Source organism: Schistocerca cancellata, chromosome 6, assembly GCF_023864275.1.
Source record: "Schistocerca cancellata isolate TAMUIC-IGC-003103 chromosome 6, iqSchCanc2.1, whole genome shotgun sequence".
Classification (NCBI taxonomy): Eukaryota; Metazoa; Arthropoda; class Insecta; order Orthoptera; family Acrididae; genus Schistocerca; species Schistocerca cancellata.
In genome coordinates, this window is record NC_064631.1 from 21351600 (window position 1) to 21364671 (window position 13072).

At 47.0% G+C, this 13072-nt stretch overlaps 1 pseudogene; it reads left to right on the forward strand.

The window, feature by feature from the left end:
- Positions 1–327: 327 nt before the first annotated feature.
- On the forward strand, positions 328–445 carry LOC126089655 (5S ribosomal RNA; annotated as a pseudogene).
- Positions 446–13072: the final 12627 nt, after the last annotated feature.

The following is a 13072-nucleotide window of genomic DNA, read 5'->3' on the forward strand; positions in this document are numbered from 1 at the left end:
TTCTGTGCCTTAACCACTGCCGGAGGCCTGTCTCGCCATGGGCTCGGTACGCTACTGACAGGGCGTTGCAACCCTCCAGCAGCGCAGCTGAGAATTGCCGGATGGTCGTTGGTGCGTATGGACGTGCTGCAATGCGACTCCCACACGCACCCCGTACGTGCTCGGTTGGATTTATAACAGGGAGGCCAGCGAGAGCTGCTCCAGTTGCGTTGTTCGACAAGGTGGCGAATTGTCGGCCATAAAAACTGGCCAGGCGCGAGTATACAGACAAGCAATTCATTCCATGAATCGAGGATCTAAGCGATTTTTGCTTGTTATTATCATTGGGGCAACGGCCTTGGCGCAGTGGATACACCGGTTCCCGTCAGATCACCGCAGTTAAGCGCTGTCGGGCGTGGCCAGCACTTGGACGGGTGACCATCCGAGCCACCATGTGCTGTTGACATTTTTTAGGGTGCGCCCAGCCTCGTGATTCCAATTGAGGAGCTACTCGACCGAATACTAGCGGCTCCTGTCACGGAAAACCATCATAACGACCAGGAGAGCGGTGTCCTCAGCTGAGGATGACACGGCTGTCGGATGGTCCCTATGGGCCACGTGTGGCCTGAAGACGGAGTGCTTTATTATAATTTGAACTGGCAAGATATCCGTCCCAGGCATTCCAAGACTTGCAAGAATATCTTAATTTCAAGTTTGAAGTCGGATAACAAATCACAAAATAAATGTTTCTCGTGAGATACAGTTACAATTTAACAATTTCCGGATATTTTTCCCTTACATGTGGTGTGAAACCTTTCTTCTTGGCAAAGTTCATGATTCCACGTCAACGGAAAGTACCCTATACGTTCTAATGAAACTATAGACCTCAGTACGCGACACAAATGTCAGTTTGATAGATCTTCCCATTCGTGAGATAAAAGGGGTGTGAACCGACAGACAGACAGCCAATAACAATTTATTTTTCGTGTGATATAATTACAAATCCACTATTTCCGGATTTTCGTCCTTAGTTGTTGTGTGAAACTTTGCTTTTTGCCAAATTTGGCTCTAGATCAACGAGAAGTATGCTATACATTTTGATGCATGAATTTGCGAGTATGAGAATATGTGACAAATCGCCGTAGCTTTTGATTATGTAGACTTAATAACTAAGTTTCATTACACCGCCGAGGGACCATATACCATAGTATTTGACAGATATTTCAAAGTGTTATGTCTACCCGTTACTGAGAAAGAAGGGTCTTAACAGACTAAAGGACAGTCAGACAGTCTGACATAATTAGAAATTAACAAATTTCTGATATATTCCTTTGGTGTAGTGTAAAACATTGGTTCTTACCAACTTTAATCATTCTAGGTCAACGGGAAGTATACTGTAGGTTTTGATGAGTGAGTTTTGCGACTATCGAAACATTTGGCATACAGGGCAGTATCTTTTGATTGCACCGACGTAGAATCTTCACGTTTTTACACCGGTAGTAGACCTTGATATGTGGCATAAATTTCAACCTGATATGTCTAACCGTAACTGTGAAAAAGGGTTTCCAACGGTCTGACAGACAGACGGACAGCAAAGTGATCTTGTAAGGATTCAGTTTTTACGGTCTGAGCTGTGGAAACCTAAAAATGAAGTCAGGGCGGAGTGCACCTATGGGAAGACGCAAATGCAGAAGGAGTACAGTGTCACAATAACGTTGACTGGCGGGTGTGACGTGTTCAGAGATATGTAGTTCATTCCGCCGATGAAACCTTATGCCTCCCCACTGTACCTGTACCTTACACAGACTACTAAAACAATCATGTTCGACAATTCTGGACGTATCCTCATACGGATAAACGTGGGAAAGCGTAAAGTATCCAGGAATTTTGTGGAATATGATCGTTTTGGTGGTGCAGGTGATACTGTGTGGGGATAACAAATTGCATACAAGGCATGGAAAGGAGAGTTGGAGGAGCAGCGATGCAAGAGACGCCGGAGGTACTTCAGGGTACAGCCTGCCCCTTCCGGAAGACGGAGCATTACGCCTTACGCAGTGAACGCGCAGTAGACAATACCTAAGGTCAAAGACAAGGATGACTTTTCATCACGAAAAATTCTCCATCCTTCCCCACCGAATAAACGTCAAATATCTGACAACTTGTTGGTCCCACTCAAAACCTGTAGATGATTGAAAACACCCACTACGGTCTTCTGAACGATATATGGTTAGCTAGTAACCTTGTGCTTGAGACTACGCTAAGTGAACCTCAAGTTCCCTGATAACATAGCCATCAGTCACAAAACTAGAATTTCAACAACTTACAGAATAGTCATTTGACATTTAGAGAGTATTCTGCTTCCGTCGATACAAGATGTCCGTAAAAGTATTTACAAATGTAGACATTAATAGTTTTCAGAACTCTCTAATACACTTAAACCAAGGAACCCATCTTTGCAACTCTCTAAAATATTATTGAGATTCCAATGATAATTTGTTCCTCTTTTATGTGACAGTAATTCGTTACAGGAAACTGCGTCATCTTAGAGAAGTATGAGATTATTATTAATATTTTTTCACGGCCATTAACATGCAACTTCAACAGGAAGGATCTCAACTCACTTGGCTAGCTTCTATGAGGGGCATTCAGTAAGTAATGCAACACACTCTTTCGTCGGCTAATTTCGGCTGAAAAAATGCGGAATTTCCTGTGGAACATCCTTGAGCCCCTCAAGTTTCATGAAGTTCTCATAGGTCGTGGCGCTGTACGTGGCCTTCAAAATGACGTCACTTACGGAGAGGCGTTCCAAACAGAAGGCTGTCGTGGATTTTTCTTCCTTTTTTTATTTTTTTTTATTTTTGGCGAAAAACCGCAGCATCGTACATATTCATAGTCACTTACTTACAGAACGTCTACGGATACCTGGCAGTGAACAAAAGCACGATGAGTCATTGTGCGAGGTGTCACACGTCCTCAGGAAATCAAAGAAACACTTCAGCGTGCAAACATGCAAACGAACTTCTGCCTCTCCATGAAAACAAACGATCTCACTCACGTCTGGTTACCCAAGCAGAGCTCGCAAAACTTCAGCGGACTGTTGAATCGAGCCCGGATCTCGCACCCTCTGGCTTCCGACACTTCGGCCCAATGAAGGATGCACTCCACGGCAAGTAGTACGTAGATAATGGGGTGTTATGAACGCAGCGAGGTGTTGGCTCAGACGTCGACCAATAGAGTAGTACCATGCGAGCACACAAGCGCTTCCAGTAAGGTGGCGTAAGGCCATCGCATTGATGGGAAATTATGTTGAAAATAGGATTTTGTTGCCAAAAAACTGAGGAATAACATAGTGTATTGGAAACGTGACTAAAACACCCTGCTTTCAGAAAAAAATTGTTGCATTACTTAGTGAATGCACTCGTATGTCTGTCGATGACACTGCATGCAAAATATCCGGCTGCATTTTCCCTGTCAAGAAATATTTAATGTAGTACAAGTTTCGTTCGACACGCTATATGATCGTGCTTTACGTGGTAAGCGTATGGTACCGTGTCAAATGGTTTTCGGAAATCAAGAAATACTGCATCTACGTGAATGCTTTGATCTATAACTTTCAGGATGTCATGTGAGGAAGGTCGAAGTGGGCTTTCACACGCTCGATGAGTGTGCAACTCGTACTGGTTGACATGAAAGAGGTCATTCTGTTCGAAATATCTCATTGGCTTTGAGCTGACAATATGGTGTTAGTATGAGTGAGAGAAGCAGTGAGGCTGCAGAGGAAAATACAGAAGCACGTGGCAAGGATGTTACATGTCTCCTGTCCTTTAATATGGATGACATGCTTTCCTACGAAGCCTTGAATAATAAGGAACCATATAAAAGTACGAGTGAAAGGGAGACAAAGTGTATGAGAGAGAGAGAGAGAGAGAATTTTAATGAATGACCAAGGGCTACTAGCACGAAAGAAAGAACATCTTCAAGAGTTATTTACGGCAATACGATAAACAATAGCAACTTGGGAATGTATGTAGATTTTTGCGAAATGAAAGTAACAAAAACATAAACGGGAGGCAGCCCTGTAAACTAGGGCTAGAGTATTTTCTCATTTACTTACTAAATGTTCTGATGGCAACAGGAATAATATAGTGACAAAATGGTATACAAAAAACTAACCCAAGTATCATCAATTATATTGACTTCAGTGTTCCATGTGATTAGAAGATTTCGAAATCCATTATTTGCTGTGTTGCTATATATAGATGAGGAACTTGTACAGGAAAGAAGAAAAGGGAAACACGTGTTTTTAAGGAGAACAGCGAAAGTAAAATAGGTTGTCAAAGCAGGGACTGATGAAGTGTTTGAAAGAGATATAGAAGAAATAAGAAAGCAAACAGATTGGACGAAGTCACTGTGTGCAGGAAAGTAAAAACAAAGGAGCAGAGACAAAAGATACAGCACACTGACAGATCTAAAAATTTGAAAATTTGTGGTAAGTTCCTGTGCCACCAAACTGCTGAAGTCGTCGGCCTCTAGGCTTACACACTACTTAATCTAACTTCAACTAACTTACGCTAAGGACAACACACATACCCATGCCCGAGGGAGGACTCGAAACTTCGACGGGAGGTGCCATGCGAACTAAGGCAAGGTGCCTTAGACCACGCGGCTAGAAGACATGAAAGAAGGATTGTCTTACCTAGAACTGTATGAAATAGCAATGAACAGAAAATTGTGGAGGAGATAATGAACCTGAAGTTTGCATTTGACAGGTTTGTATATTTGTCATGCTGTTGACTCTATATTTCATAATTATATAATGTACTCGCTTACAGATTATATTGGGTGGTTTCTGCTAGCTCATTTTCTGCCCCTGCGCTACACAATATTTAATTACGCTACCTACGACTTTAGATGTGCCGGTTGATAATATTGTACATATACTTACTTTAAGAACGAGTTTTCCTCACTTTCACCATTCGTACTACTTTCGCAGCCAATACAACATACATAATCGACTTCAAATTTAACACGATACTCAATGAGATTTTTTTGTAAAATTGATAATATTTATGCTAATGTCGAACACAAATTTATCTGCCACCATCGAATACTGGCAACAAGAAATGTCACATGATTTCAGACTTGTAACTGGGCTCCGTAAATAATACCGAACCCACTCAAATACATACAAAATATGGTCATCATCGAATGTGTGGTTATATATATGAAGACAGTAACTGTTCTCGAAAGAACAGAATACTGTTGATGACCGTGCAGCTTTTCCCTGGAATAAATGATGACTAACTGAAACCCTCAGCTGCCGACAGGTGTTGTTGATATACCTCGATGTGGACAGCTGAATGTGTGGTTGACTGTAATAATTCTAAGGAGATGAACTGTGGAAGCTGTTCTCTTCGTAGTGGCCATGTGATTTGTTACACCTTCCTGGCGAATAAACTGCAGGCTGAAAATTTCGGAAGTTATTTGTTTGGAGATTAAAGTGATTCCAGTTTTATTTTTTCTGGTCGGCAACAGTTTCTTAACTTCGCTTCATTTTCTGGCTCGGCAGAGGTCCATGTATTTCGGGAGACTATCGTTAATGGTGTGCAAAATTTCGGCACTAAAGCCCGTTTGACTTTCGTTCTTGTTGAGCCTTAGGACAATTACACAGCGGAATATTTCACAGAGCTGGGCCGCTTTGCATTAAACCCCTATTAATGCAAATCACGGATAAAGTCGCTGGTTAAGATTCCTCTTAAAGCAGGAGCTTCCAGTGCGGCCTCGTATCTTTAACCGTTCCTCCGAGAGCTTACCGTCTTTCGACCTATGTGGGAAAGTAAGAAAACAAGCGTCGTTCTCGCAGATACGAAGCACACTCGTTGTGTAAAGCACCGAAGACATAAGTCACATCTTGTGTCGTTATGAAAACTGGAAAGTAGGACATGAAGTCGATGTGTCAGCAGTTACGTGGAGAAGTCTATATGTAACACTTCCGATAATTGTATCACCTTAAGTACAGATACTTCGAAAAAGCAGTGGGTGCTGAGCACAGTTTAATGAATAAGAACATAATTATGTTCCAATACACGAAGATTCTGGCTCAGGCTTCGAAGTACTGGGACTGTGCGAGAAACAGTGAATATTAGATTATGCGACAGCCGCTTCAATAGAGGCACCGGCCACTGGGAATGGGCAAGACTGTGGGAACACCGGGAGAAATGCGCGCTCGAACATACAGTAAATGCAGATACTGGGCAAGCCTGCAGGTTGCGCTGTTGTATTTGATCATGAACCGTAACTGCGCAATGTTCTCAATAAACACTGCCTGTAGTGGTCAGAACAGTGCTGTTGTGAGTGAATTATGTCGAAACTAAGTGAATTTGGATGTCCGTTTGGTGGCTGCCTCTATAGCCAAGGGGGCCGCAGTGTTTGGTGCTTCAAGAAGCACAGTATCATACTTCTATACCGGATGCAGTGAGAGCGGAAAACGTCTTCCGTTAAGTCACATCGCGGACGAAAGTGTGTGTTGAGTGATAGTGACAGGCAGTCAGCTAAACGGATTGTGAGGAAAAGTAAGAGAGTGGCAGTTAAAACTCATTGCAAAACTGAACGTCGCACTCACGATGTCCAGCAGCATCAAGACAATACGAAGGGAGCTGCATGACCAGGGATTTGCAGGGCAGCTGGAATTCCAAAAACCGTTGATCAGTGACGCAAATGCCTATAATGGGAGAACATGGTGCCTGGGCTATCGAGCAATGTAGGGAAGTAATTGCTCGGGGTGTGGGGGGGGGGAGGGAGGGAATTTCGGTGGTGATCTGAGTAGCCACGTCGTGGTACTGGTTGGGCCCCGGTATTCTGCAAAAACGCATTAGAACCATTTTGGGTGATCAGGTCCATTGCCACGCCTTCCCTGTCCAACACAGTCACCAGTTCTGATGCATTGCCACGCTTTCCCTGTCCAACACAGTCACCAGTTCTGATGCATTACCACGCTTTCCCTGTCCAACAGAGTCACCAGTTCTGATGCATTGCCACGCTTTCCCTGTCCAACACAGTCACCAGTTCTGATGCATTGCCACGCTTTCCCTGTCCAACATAGTCACCAGTTCTGATGCATTGCCACGCTTTCCCTGTCCAACACAGTCACCAGTTCTGATGCATTGCCACGCTTTCCCTGTCCAACACAGTCGCCAGTTCTGATGCATTACCACGCTATCCCTGTCCAATACAGTCACCAGTTCTGATGCATTGCCACGCTTTCCCTGTCCAACACAGTCACCAGTTCTGATGCATTGCCACGCTTTCCCTGTCCAACACAGTCACCAGTTCTGATGCATTGCCACGCTTTCCCTGTCCAACACAGTCGCCAGTTCTGATGCATTACCACGCTATCCCTGTCCAATACAGTCACCAGTTCTGATGCATTGCCACGCTTTCCCTGTCCAACACAGTCACCAGTTCTGATGCATTACCACGCTTTCCCTGTCCATCACAGTCACCAGTTCTGATGCATTGCCACGCTTTCCCTGTCCAACACAGTCACCAGTTCTGATGCATTGCCACGCTTTCCCTGTCCAACACAGTCACCAGTTCTGATGCATTGCCACGCTTTCCCTGTCCAACACAGTCGCCAGTTCTGATGCATTACCACGCTTTCCCTGTCCAACACAGTCACCAGTTCTGATGCATTACCACGTTATCCCTGTCCAACACAGTCACCAGTTCTGATGCATTGCCACGCTTTCCCTGTCCAACACAGTCACCAGTTCTGATGCATTACCACGCTTTCCCTGTCCAACACAGTCACCAGTTGTGATGCATTGCCACGCTTTCCCTGTCCAACACAGTCACCAGTTCTGATCCATTACCACGCTTTCCCTGTCCAACACAGTCACCAGTTCTGATGCATTGCCACGCTTTCCCTGTCCAACACAGTCACCAGTTCTGATGCATTACCACGCTTTCCCTGTCCAACACAGTCACCAGTTCTGATGCATTGCCACGCTTTCCCTGTCCAACACAGTCACCAGTTCTGATGCATTGCCACGCTTTCCCAGTCCAACACAGTCACCAGTTCTGATGCGTTGCCACGCTTTCCCTGTCCAACACAGTCGCCAGTTCTGATGCATTACCACGCTTTCCCTGTCTAACACAGTCACCAGTTGTGATGCATTGCCACGCTTTCCCTGCCCAACACAGTCACCAGTTCTGATGCATTGCCACGCTTTCCCTGTCCAACACAGTCACCAGTTCTGATGCATTGCGACGCTTTCCCTGTCCAACACAGTCGCCAGTTTTGATGCATTACCACGCTATCCCTGTCCAACACAGCCACCAGTTCTGATGCAATACCACGCTTTCCCTGTCCAACACAGTCGCCAGTTCTGATGTATTACCACGCTTTCCCTGTCCAACACAGTCACCAGTTGTGATGCATTGCAACGCTTTTCCTGTCCACCACAGTCACCAGTTCGGATGCATTGCCACGCTTTCCCTGTCCAACACAGTCGCAAGTTCTGATGCATTACCACGCTTTCCCTGTCCAACACAGTCACCAGCTTTGATGCATTGCCACGCTTACCCTGTCCAACACAGTCACCAGTTCTGATGAATTGCCACGCTTTCCCTGTCCAACACAGTCGCCAGTTCTGATGCATTACCACGCTTTCCCTGTCCAACACAGTCACCAGTTCTGATGCATTGCAACGCTTCCCCTGTCCAACACAGTCACCAGTTCTGATGCATTGCCACGCTTTCCCTGTCCAACACAGTCGCCAGTTCTGATGCATTACCACGCTTTCCCTGTCCAACACAGTCACCAGATTTGATGCATTGCCACGCTTTCCCTGTCCAACACAGTCACCAGTTCTGATGCATTACCACGCTTTCCCTGTCCAACACAGCCGCCAGTTCTGATGCATTACCACGCTTTCCAACACAGTCACCAGTTCTGATGCATTGCCACGCTTTCCCAGTCCAACACAGTCACCAGTTCTGAGGAATGGCCACGCTTTCCCTGTCCAACACAGTCACCAGTTCTGATGCATTGCCAAGCTTTCCCTGTCCAACACAGTCGCCAGTTCTGATGCATTACCACGCTTTCCCTGTCCAACACAGTCACCAGTTCTGGTGCATTGCCACGCTTTCCCTGTCCAACACAGTCACCAGTTCTGATGCATTGCCACGCTTTCCCTGTCAACACAGCCGCCAGTTCTGAAGCATCACCACGCTTTCCCTGTCCAACACAGCCGCCAGTTCTGATGCATTACCACGCTTTCCCTGTCCAACACAGTCACCAGTTCTGATGCATTGCCACGCTATCCCTGTCCAACACAGTCACCAGTTCTGATGCATTGCCATGCTTTCCCTGTCCAACACAGTCACCAGTTCTGATGCATTGCCACGCTTTCCCTGTCCAACACAGTCGCCAGTTCTGATGCATTACCACGCTTTCCTTGTCCAACACAGTCACCAGTTCTGATGCATTGCCACGCTTTCCCTGTCCAACACAGTCACCAGTTCTGATGCATTGCCACGCTTTCCCTGTCCAACACAGTCACCAGTTCTGATGCATTATCACGCTTTCTATGTCCAACACAGTCACCAGTTCTGATGCATTGCCACGCTTTCCCTGTCCAACACAGACACCAGTTCTGATGCATTGCCACGCTTTCCCTGTCCAACACAGTCACCAGTTCTGATGCATTACCACGCTTTCCCTGTCCAACACAGTCGCGAGTTCTGATGCATTACCACGCTTTCCCTGTCCAACACAGTCACCAGTTCTGATGCATTGCCACGCTTTCCCTGTCGTACACAGTCACCAGTGCTGGTGCATTGCCACGCTTTCCCTGTCCAACAGAGTCGCCAGTTCTGATGCATTACCACGCTTTCCCTGTCCAACACAGTCGCCAGTTGTGATGCATTACCACGCTTTCCCTGTGCAACACAGTCACCAGTTCTGATGCATTGCCACGCCTTCCCTGTATAACACAGTCTCCAGTTCTGATGCATTACCACGCTTTCCCTGTCCAACACAGTCGCCAGTTGTGATGCATTACCACGCTTTCCCTGTCCAACACAGTCACCAGTTCTGATGCATTGCCACGCTTTCCCTGTCAAACACAGTCACCAGTTCTGATGCATTACCACGCTTTCCCTGTCCAACACAGTCACCAGTTCTGATGCATTGCCACGCTTTCCCTGTCCAACACAGTCACCAGTTCTGATGCATTCCCACGCTTTCCCTGTCCAACACAATCACCAGTTCTGATGCATTACCACGCTTTCCCTGTCCAACACAGTAACCAGTTCTGATGCATTGCCACGCTTTCCCTGTCCAACACAGTCACCAGTTCTGATGCATTGCCACGCTTTCTGTGTCCAACACAGTCACCAGTTCTGATGCATTGCACCGCTTTCCCTGTCCAACACAGTCGCCAGTTCTGATGCATTACCACGCTTTCCCTGACAACACAGTCACCAGTTCTGATGCATTGCCACGCTTTCCCTGTAAAACACAGTCACCAGTTCTGATGAATTGCCACGCTTTCCCTGACCAACACAGTCGCCAGTTCTGATGCATTACCACGCTTTCCCTGTCCAACACAGTCACCAGTTCTGATGCATTGCAACGCTTTCCCTGTCCAACACAGTCACCAGTTCTGATGCATTGCCACGCTTTCCCAGTCCAACACCGTCACCAGTTCTGATGAATTGCCACGCTTTCCCTGTCCAACACAGTCGCCAGTTCTGATGCATTACCACGCTTTCCCTGTCCAACACAGTCACCAGTTCTGATGCATTGCAACGCTTTCCGTGTCCAACACAGTCACCAGTTCTGATGCATTGCCACGCTTTCCCTGTCCAACACAGCCGCCAGTTCTGATGCATTACCACGCTCTCCCTGTCCAACACAGTAACCAGTTCTGATGCATTGCCACGCTTTCCCTGTCCAACACAGTCACCAGTTCAGATGCATTACCACGCTTTCCCTGTCCAACACAGTCGCCAGTTCTGATGCATTACTACGAAATCCCTGTCCAACACAGTCACCAGTACTGATGCATTGCCACGCTTTCCCTGTCCAACACAGTCACCAGTGCTGATGCATTGCCACGCTTTCCCTGTCCAACAGAGTCGCCAGTTCTGATGCATTACCACGCTTTCCCTGTCCAACACAGTCGCCACTTCCGATGCATTACCACGCTTTCCCTGTCCAACACAGTCGCCAGTTCTGATGCATTGCCATGCTTTCCCTGTCCAACACAGTCTCCAGTTCTGATGCATTACCACGCTTTCCTGTCCAACACAGTCGCCAGTTTTGATGCATTACCACGCTTTCCCTGTGCAACACAGTCACCAGTTTTGATGCATTGCCACGCTTTTCCTATCCAACACAGTCACCAGTTCTGATGCATTACCACGCTTTCCTTGTCCAACACAGTCACCAGTTCTGATGCATTGCCACGCTTTCCCTATCCAACACAGTCACCAGTTCTGATGCATTGCCACGCTTTCCCTGTCCAACACAGTCACCAGTTCTGATGCATTATCACGCTTTCCCTGTCCAACACAGTCACCAGTTCTGATGCATTGCCACGCTTTCCCTGTCCAACACAGTCACCAGTTCTGATGCATTGCCACGCTTTCCCTGTCCAACACAGTCACCAGTTCTGATGAATTACCACGCTTTCCCTGTCCAACACAGTCGCCAGTTCTGATGCATTACCACGCTTTCCCTGTCCAACACAGTCACCAGTTCTGATGCATTGCCACGCTTTCCCTGTCCAACACAGTTACCAGTGCTGGTGCATTGCCACGCTTTCCCTGTCCAACAGAGTCGCCAGTTCTGATGCATTACCACGCTTTCCCTGTCCAACACAGTCGCCAGTTGTGATGCATTACCACGCTTTCCCTGTGCAACACAGTCACCAGTTCTGATGCATTGCCACGCCTTCCCTGTCCAACACAGTCTCCAGTTCTGATGCATTACCACGCTTTCCCTGTCCAACACAGTCGCCAGTTGTGATGCATTACCACGCTTTCCCTGTCCAACACAGTCACCAGTTCTGATGCATTGCCACGCTTTCCCTGTCAAACACAGTCACCAGTTCTGATGCATTACCACGCTTTCCCTGTCCAACACAGTCACCAGTTCTGATGCATTGCCACGCTTTCCCTGTCCAACACAGTCGCCAGTTCTGATGCATTACCAAGCTTTCCCTGTCCAACACAATCACCAGTTCTGATGCATTACCACGCTTTCCCTGTCCAACACAGTCACCAGTTCTGATGCAGTGCCACGCTTTCCCTGTCCAACACAGTCACCAGTTCTGATGCATTGCCACGCTTTCCGTGTCCAACACAGTCACCATTTCTGATGCATTGCCACGCTTTCCCTAGCAACACAGTCGCCAGTTCTGATGCATTACCACGCTTTCCCTGACAACACAGTCACCAGTTCTGATGCATTGCCACGCTTTCCCTGTAAAACACAGTCACCAGTTCTGATGAATTGCCACGCTTTCCCTGACCATCACAGTCGCCAGTTCTGATGCATTACCACGCTTTCCCTGTCCAACACAGTCACCAGTTCTGATGCATTGCAACGCTTTCCCTGTCCAACACAGTCACCAGTTCTGATGCATTGCCACGCTTTCCCTGTCCAACACAGTCACCAGTTCTGATGAATTGCCACGCTTTCCCTGTCCTACACAGTCGCCAGTTCTGATGCATTACCACGCTTTCCCTGTCCAACACAGTCACCAGTTCTGATGCATTGCAAAGCTTTCCGTGTCCAACACAGTCACCAGTTCTGATGCATTGCCACGCTTTCCCTGTCCAACACAGTCGCCAGTTCTGATGCATTACCACGCTTTCCCTGTCCAACACAGTCACCAGCTTTGATGCATTGCCACGCTTTCCCTGTCCAACACAGTCACCAGTTCTGATGCATTACCACGCTTTCCCTGTCCAACACAGCCGCCAGTTCTGGTGCATTACCACGCTTTCCTGTCCAACACAGTCACCAGTTCTGATGCATTCCCACGCTTTCCCAGTCCAACACAGTCACCAGTTCTGATGAATT